At 33.8% G+C, this 8,666-nt stretch overlaps 1 long non-coding RNA gene across 1 annotated transcript; it reads left to right on the forward strand.

Annotated features, from left to right (window-relative positions):
* The first annotated feature begins 749 nt into the window (after positions 1 to 749).
* LOC117069220 lies at positions 750 to 8,257 on the forward strand. Its single transcript, XR_004431455.1, has 4 exons — positions 750 to 1,389; positions 2,325 to 2,524; positions 7,030 to 7,213; positions 7,881 to 8,257. It is a non-coding gene; the product is annotated as an uncharacterized LOC117069220 (long non-coding RNA).
* The last annotated feature ends 409 nt before the right edge of the window (positions 8,258 to 8,666 follow it).

An 8,666-nucleotide genomic window follows, 5' to 3' on the forward strand; every position in this document is an offset into this window, starting at 1 on the left:
AAGCTAGTTTTTGATTCTGAGACCACAGTCTCTCTCACACACACACGCACACACACACACACACACACTCAACAGGCCCAAAGTGGGGAAAATGAAACTCAGAAAACCTGTTGTACATACTTACATACTATGAGACAAACAAAATTTATAAGTATTAAAAATACTAAATGAAAGTTTAGATCCTGAAACTATTTCAAGAAATTAATGATGATAAAATCATATTATTTGTTCTAAATGTATTTATTCAAACAGAATTATAAAATCTAATAGGCAGTATGTGTAGACTGGCCAGATATTTTGTTTTAGTTATATTTTCTCGGTATTCATAAATCTATATAGTCAGTCTCAGAGCTATGGCCTGTGCAAAAGACAAAGTTTAACAGAACAACCTAATTAAAAAGAAACTCCTTATTTTACTCACAGGGGATCAGAATATGAAGTACTTGGAAACATTAAAAAAAAATCTAATTTTCCTGGCTGTTCATGTTTCTTTGATCCCAGAGTTACTCTAGCACATCTTTTCTCAAGTCGTTCCTTACCAAATTCTCTCCTTAACTCCCCACCTTCTTCCTCTCCACATGATTCCTCTTTCTCTCTATTCTTCCCCTTGAAACTGTCATTACTTTATGGCTTGTAGTGTTAGGTCATTTCCTTGACATTCTTCAGTCCCTTTCTTCTTTGACTTTCTTGGTCTCTAAGTTCTGCATCATAAAAATTCAAAGAACAGAACCTTGACAATAACGTTCTGTACTTACCAACCTGAACATATCCTTAATCAGACACAATCCTTGGAGCACAATGGGCCCTTAAAAATGGGGACAAGAGGGAAGAAGAAAGGAAGGCTGGAACAAGCAAAAAGGAGAGCTAGGTTTCTTTGTTAAGTTTTAAAAGTATCATTGTATGGAAGTTTTACAAAGGAAATTTTAAATACCACAGATTTCTGCCTTTTGAGTTATTATATGCAGTAACATAACATTAACAGGGCAGCAATGTTTTTACATTTATCATGTGGTTAAGTAAATTGTTAAACACAGTTGATTACCAAAAACAGGGAATATGGCAGAAGATCAAAGAAATGCCAGAAATTTTTATTTTATGTAGGGACATTCGGAATTTAGTTGAACTTGACAGAGTCCTGCTGGCTAACACCAAGGAGAGACTATTGCTGTCCCCATGCAAGTGGCTGGAATAATGGAAGTGAAGAAGGAAATCACCACATGGTGGACACTTTGAAGTTGGTTACAGATAGGAAGTTAGAACAAACTTCAATGGTTGAGGGGTCATGAGGATACCAGGAGAAGGTAACGTAAGACTGAACGAACAAAGAGAATTTGTGGTCACATGAAAATAAGGAGCAAAACTTCAGGAACAGTCTGAGATAACAAGAAGGTTGGTCCCCCAGGGCTCAGTCTTATGTCTCCAGTGCCATTTGACTTTTTTTTTTTTGAAACCGAGTCTCACTCCGTCACCCAGACTGAAGTGCAGTGGTGTGATCTCAGCTCACTGCAACCTCCTACCCCAGGTTCAAGCGATTCTTCTGCCTCAGCCTCCCAACACTACAGGCATGTGTCAACATGTCCAGCTACGTTTTATATTTTTAGCAGAGATGGGGTTTCACCATATTGGCCAGGCTGGTCTCAAACTCCTGACCTTGTGATCTGCCCGCCTGGGCCTCCCAAAGCCATTTGACTTTTATTCCAGGAATAAACATATGTTTACACATCATAATAAATAAATAAGCTATTTATTTCACATATGTTTACACCTGAAATAAAAGTCAAATACATTTCCTGAAAAGAACAGCGGGTCCTTGTCACCCAGAAGAGGTAGAAGTGGTATGCAAGATAAATTCCTATTGCCTGGGTTAATTAATTGTTGCATTACTTCTAATGCAACAAATGAAGTACTTCTTCCTTCTGTAAATATTCAGATAGACTTTATATTGCCTATTTGCTCTTCATTTCCAGAATTTCTAGAGTAAGGGTGCTGATGGGTATTACAATCTTGCAAATCAAGTTGAAGATCATGGAGTTCACATGTAAATGAGAGTTGCTTAACATGCATCAGTGACAGTGAAACATAGAGGGGTTGCCTAGATTTGAAAATATATCTGCAATTATACACTGTTTTGTCATGAGTGCTTACTAAACATCTGCATACATTTGTGTTTGTCCTTTTATGACCACCTCAATGACTTCTTTCGTACTTGTTATTTGCTGTCATCACTCTTTGCCAAGTGTATGCATGACATGTTAGCCATTACTGAGTTAACAGATACTGCCAAATCTGTACATAAATGCAATCTCCAACATTTTCCTATATAGCTTTATTTTCAATATATGGGTCCCATCCCACTGTAACACTAATTGAGAACTTCCCGTCTGGAGGAAAGCAGAGAATGAATGACATGCAATATTGGACCCTAAACAGAACCAATGACAAAACTGTGAGCTCACAACCACACACTTCTGGAGAACCTTGCTACCAGAGAAATGTTACTTCCAAGCTGTAAAATCACTCAGCAGTAAGTCAGGTAACCCAGACTTGATCTCCTCTCTTCACTTCATTCCTTTGCTCACACTGTTCCCTGGGATTGAAACGTTCTTTCATACTCTGTTTACCGCATTTACTCCTGCTTATTCCTATAAAATTCACATAAAATTCTTGTGTGTATTCTTCCTTATGTCAATAACCTCATACTGAATACTTGATTCTTCCAATGTATAGTAGCTAGTCCCTCTGTCACTCCAAAGAAGTACATGTCTTCTCCAAAACTCGTGAATGTGTTACGTTACATGGCTATGAGAATTCAGGTAGCAGATGGAAGCAAGGTTGCTAATCAGCTGATGTTAAAATAAGAAGATCATCCTGGATTTTCTGGGTGAGTCTAATTTAATAAGAGCGTCCTTAAATGGTGAAAGGGGAGGCAGAGGATTTAGAACCAGAGAAATGCATCATAAGAAAGATTTTCCCAGAACTGCTAGATTTGAAGATGGAGGAAGGGGCCACAGGGAAGGAATGTAGGCAGGCTTTAGAATCTGGAAAAGGCAAGGTAACAGATTAGGTTTAGAGTCTCCAGAAAGGAATGCAGACCTCTATCACCTTGGTTTTAACCTGTGAGACAGGTTTGACTTCTGACATCCAGAACTCTAAGATGATAAATTTGTGTTGTTTTAAGCCACTAAATCTGTGGTAATTTGTTACAGCAGCAGAAGGAAACTAATACACCATCTATGGATAAAGACCATTCCAAAGGGTTTGCTTGTATGTTTCTTCCACTGGGCTGGGAGCTTCCTAAGGTCAGAAACTAGGTATCATTCAGTCCTACACCCCTAAAAACCTATTGTAATTTGTAATTAATTCCTGAGTAAGAAAAGATATAGACAAGAGAGAGGAAAGTCAAAATTCTAACTGTATGTTTAAATCTGTGATCCACAAATACTCTCCTTACAGGCTAAACTACCTGAGAGTATCATCTGTGGCTTGTATGGTTGTCAAAAGGGTGAACAGCAATCTTCTCAATAGTGGTTTGGCTCCTCTGTTCCTCATGAGCCCAAATGATTTACCTTCTAAAAATCATCAAGAAGATAAGACTCAAACCAGCTTCATAGCTAGAAGGATTTGAGAAATTATAATTATGGGATATGACCAAAGCCATACTCTAGGATAAAGCATAGCAACAAATGTTTTTATTCTTCAAAAAGAAAAATAACATCAAATATTACAAAAATATTAAGGAGAAAAATAAAAAAGAGGAGGGCAGTAAAGAAAAAGAAAATATAATCAAAACCAAATATAAATATATGTCACTGATCAATCAATAAAAGAGTTTTTAACCTATAAAGCCAATCAAAGAGACAAGGCTTAAAGCATAGACAAGCAAAATTAATTGAGAGAAAGGCTGTAATACTGAGTCTTTGGGGAATCGAAAAGCTGAGAAAAGAAGGGATTAAGAAGGTATTGAACAATCGGAAAAGATCAATAGACATAAAACAAATTTAAAAGATATTTTCAAATTTTATAAAATATAGGTCCTAGAACCATGAATTATTTTAGACTTTCATGGAATATATAATTTTCATACCATTTAAGTTGTCTATATCAAATATGGAGAAATTCAAAATCCGTTTCCTGAAGCTGGCACAATCTTGTTCTGAAAACCTGAGAGGATGACATGAAAAGACAACTATGAATTATTATATCTTTTAAGAGTAAACTACAAAAATTCTAAGAAAAATACTAATTCTCCTAAAATTACCACTATCATTGTTACATTATTTATTGTGTTCTTGTTATCTGACAAACAATGGGTTAAGAATGCTTTATCTCACATAATCTTTACATCCACCTGTTAGTAGATATCATTATTATTCCTATTTTACAGAAGACAGCTAAATGTTTGCAATATTAAATAAATGATTCAAGGTTACAAACTAACAAGGAAAGAGCAAGATGTTAATGTAGATTTTTCAAACACCAAAGCTATTCAATAATAATTTTTTTTTATTATACTTTAAGTTCTAGGGTACATGTACATAACGTGCAGGTTTGTTACATATATATACTTGTGCCATGTTGGTGTGCTGAACCCATCAACTCGTCAGCACCCATCAATTCATCATTTATATGAGGTATAACTCCCAATGCAATCCCTCCCCCCTCCCCGCTCCCCATGATAGGCCCCGATGTGTGATGTTCCCCTTCCCGAGTCCAAGTGATGTCATTGTTCAGTTCCCACCTATGAGTGAGAACATGTGGTGTTTGGTTTTCTGTTCTTGTGATAATTTGCTGAGAATGATGGTTTCCAGCTGCATCCATGTCCCTACAAAGGACGCAAACTTATCCTTTTTATGGCTGCATAATATTCCATGGTGTATATGTGCCACATTTTCTTAATCCAGTCTGTGGCAGATGGACATTTGGGTTGATTCCAAGTCTTTGCTATTGTGAATAGTGCCGCAATATTTTAAAATAATCATCCTTGAAAATAAACAGTGGTGATCCCAGGAATATTTAAGAGGCTTCATATAGGTAAACACATACATACCTAAAGACCAAACAAAAGCTATGAGAACCTCAACAGAAGCCAAAATTCATAGACTTTATCATCAACTTATAATAACAAATAAGTAAAACAAGAGAAAGCAAAAAGATAACACAGATAAATGAAACTCCTATTCAAAACCTCCTACTTTAAGAAAAACATAACCTTCTTAACATAAAAGCATAGAAATATCAGCCAATGTAACATGCTAAATGGATGAAATTTTTAAAAATTTCCATCAGTCGGAAACATAACTATAATACATACTATTATAGTTATATATACGTATATAAATACACATGCATATACATATATACTAATGTTCCTGTATTCCGTTGTTCCTGGAAAGGGAATAATAATTGGAAAAGATAGAAATTATTTCATATTGGTTTCTAAGTTTAATTAAATTTCTGATAGAGTGTTCTAAAACTTGTAAAATAATTTTAATCTAGAAGAATAAATAGATGAACATAAGTAAGACATTTGAAAAAGTACAGTAATAGAAGCATACTTACTTTACAATATATTAAAATATAAAACCACAATAATTAAAATGAGAACTTATCAGGGAATATATATTTTGAATTTTTTAAAAAAGGGTTTATGATTCTAAAGTAGAGGTATTTCTGTCTGCTTGTGTGTGTACGTGTGTGTGTGTTTCAACCTGCAATATAATAGTGAAAGCATTTCAAATACATGGAAAAGTGACCTATTATTCTAAACATCTTAGAAACATCAAATATCATTTCCAAAGTAAGTTAAATATTTGTATTGCAGTGATACATGGAGTAATTCTTCCACTAACCTGAGAGTTCAGAATAATTGTGTTATTTAGTCTCGGGGTAGAGAAGTAATTGCTAATCTAAAACAAGTGGAAGAAGTATCGATAGATATTAATATATAAAATTTCATAATTTTACATAACCCCAAGAAAAAAATGATACAAATGACAAAATGAGAAACGTATTTACAATAAACCAAAAACGGTAATCTCATTTATATTTAGAGAGTTACTAAAAACCATTGCACAAAATTGTCAACATTCTAACTGAGTTGCCAAAAGATATTACAGAAACTTTGCATATGAAGGGCTGTAAGTATCCAATAAACAATTGTTTAATGAATATATTTTCAACTGAACAGTAGACTAAAGAGGAAACAGGTTAAAAAAAATGCAGTAACTTTTTTATTTCCTAACAAAAGGGCAATGATACATAAAATTATTTGATAATACTTGTCCAGATATGGTTGTCTTATCTACAGGTGGAAGTGCAAATTATTGAAAATATCTTCAAAGCAATTTTTGAAACTATTGTCAAAAGGTCAAGAGACAAGAATATACATGCATTTTGATTTGGTAACTCTATTTTTATAAATTTACCTTCCTGAAATAAGCAGCATGCTTACAAACTTTATATGCAGGATGTGTATTATACAGTGTTATCCTTATAAGAGCAAAAAAGTTAGCAATTTACATGTATAAATGTATAATGGGTTTTATGCAACAAATAAATGAAAGTTTTAAGGAATATTTTCTGACACAAAAATGTTACTCTATATAATTTTAAATTTAAAAAGTAGCATGATCCCACTTTGGCATTTATTATATATATGTAATGAAAAAGCTACAAGGAAGTATGTTATATAATTAATAGTAATTATCTCTGGTTAATAAGAGAAGAACATTTTACTTTTATATTTTCTTTGTTTTTTATAAATTTAATGCAATCTTTTTCATTGAAAAAACACACACATACATTTCTAAACAAAGTACTGAAAACTCTATTACTAATACTAATTGTTGAAATAATGAATTAAAAATGAGAAGTTTAATTTTGGCACATATTTTAGTAAGAATCATTCATATTCTCTATTTCCCTCTCAATTTCCCAAATAGAATTAAATAGGATAGTAAAGAAATACACCAACTAAAATTTGTACTATCAATTTGTGAGTTCCAGCAGACTTTTCACTCTTATTTCTAGGTCCCTGCAACTGATGCAACCTTTACTCTAAGAGTATAGGAGGACATCATGTTCATAAACAAACCTTGTATCTCAAACATACCTAAAAAGCAGTTTAAAGTCCTTGGAGCAGACGGTACAGCTGAGAAATGTTACACCAGTTCGGTGTCAATCCATAAAACCCATTCTAGAGAAAATCACAGAGGTAAAAATAAAGGAGGAAAAGTATAGGGCAGGATGGTACCTTCACAACACTTTGAGTATAACACCTGAATGGGAAAAATAAAAATAAAAAGACCTTCTTGATAGTTGGAATTATTTGTTTAAAATGTTACTGTGTAAGAAAGAACAAGTCATTTTGAGATCTGAGCATTGTGTTCTGTTCTTTTTCAGATGGTGCCCAGTTTAATTCAGTTGAGCTTTTAGATGCCGAAAGTATTTGGATTTAGAAGGAATGAAGAAATCAATTCAAAATTTAAAAAACCTCACACCCATCAGAAAATATGGCACGTTTCTCTCATTTAGTCTAGTACCCTTTTGTTTTCTCATTGCATCTCACATTTCCCAACTGGGCTTGGATTCTTATAATGATATTATGCATACAGGGAAAACATAGAAAATCAGTAATTTAGGCAGGAAGTGGAATTTTCAGTTTGCGTTTGCTAGCTTCTCCCTCATTTAAGTAAGTTATTAATGTTTAATGATGACGTAACTATGACTCTGAAGTTCCGAGGTCACAGAGAAATTCTACTGAAGAAAAAGAACTTTGGAATCTTTTTCTTTGTCACTTCCTTGAAGAGTGTTTCAAAGATTAGGGACCTATGTACTTTGCTTCTCTCCAAGTTATAATAAAGATTATTTTGTTTTTGCAGATGTTTAAAGACATGAAGCCAAAGACAAATTTTTCAACCAGAACCCTCCAGAAATGTCACTTCTGTATCTTGCCAAGAGAGATCCAGCATTTTTTTTTCTACATAAACATCTGCTGGAAACATTTTAAAGGGAGGCATTTTAAATAATGACGTTTATAGCTTCTTGTCTTTAATAAGTCTGAAAAAGAAGAAAAATGAATTTGAGATACATTCCTTCCCAAAGGAACTTTTCTTCACTGATACGCATAATGTTAGATGATCTAAAAGTGAAAACGTTAACATTATGTTGGGGGGAAATGGTTAAGAACATTTCTCTGAACTGTCTGTATCAATCATACCTGATAAACAGTCATAAATCACAGGTTCCTTTAACTCCAGAAACTCCATCGGTTCATTGTTTTGCCTACTTGCTTGTGGTAATTATACTACATTTATATTTACATAATAATTGGATTTTCTATTACATTAAACAAAAAACCACTCAAAAAAGAGAGTCAGGGAACCATAAGTTAGCTATACAACCTGAACAATGCAAACTCTTTTGTAGTTAGAATGGAAACTTCATCTTGTACAAACTAACACGGATGTTTGGGGATAATTCTCTGTAGGAAATGCAAGATATATTGCCAGGATCTTTAAGGTTCCATGGAAAAGACACACACAGATTGCCTTTGGTAATAGGTGTTTATTGCAAAGATACACAAAGATGTAATTTAGCAAGAAATGTTATCTCGTAGTTACTTTGGGTTTAACTGTTTTAAAGAATCAAGTTTACTGCAGGCATGA

Source organism: Trachypithecus francoisi, unplaced genomic scaffold (genome assembly GCF_009764315.1).
Source record: "Trachypithecus francoisi isolate TF-2019V2 unplaced genomic scaffold, Tfra_2.0 Lachesis_group3, whole genome shotgun sequence".
In the NCBI taxonomy this organism is placed as follows: domain Eukaryota; kingdom Metazoa; phylum Chordata; class Mammalia; order Primates; family Cercopithecidae; genus Trachypithecus; species Trachypithecus francoisi.